Source organism: Propithecus coquereli, unplaced genomic scaffold (genome assembly GCF_000956105.1).
Source record: "Propithecus coquereli isolate 6110/MARCELLA unplaced genomic scaffold, Pcoq_1.0 Scaffold34, whole genome shotgun sequence".
Taxonomy (NCBI): Eukaryota; Metazoa; Chordata; class Mammalia; order Primates; family Indriidae; genus Propithecus; species Propithecus coquereli.
The window spans coordinates 3,026,971-3,027,170 of NW_012149063.1; positions in this window are offsets into that span (position 1 = coordinate 3,026,971).

Genomic DNA, 200 nt, shown 5'->3' on the forward strand with positions numbered 1-200 from the left:
TAATTCACAGCCAAGGAACATCAGGCAGTGGAAGCAAATGTTTTAATTGGTTCATGCAGCAATCTGAAATAACAGTACAAGTGACAATATAGTGAATTCTATTATTCAAAAATCATTTATTATTACATGTAGTTATGATTCTAAAAGCCCTTGCTCTAAATTACATAGAGCCTATAATATTTTCTATGCACAAACTTGGC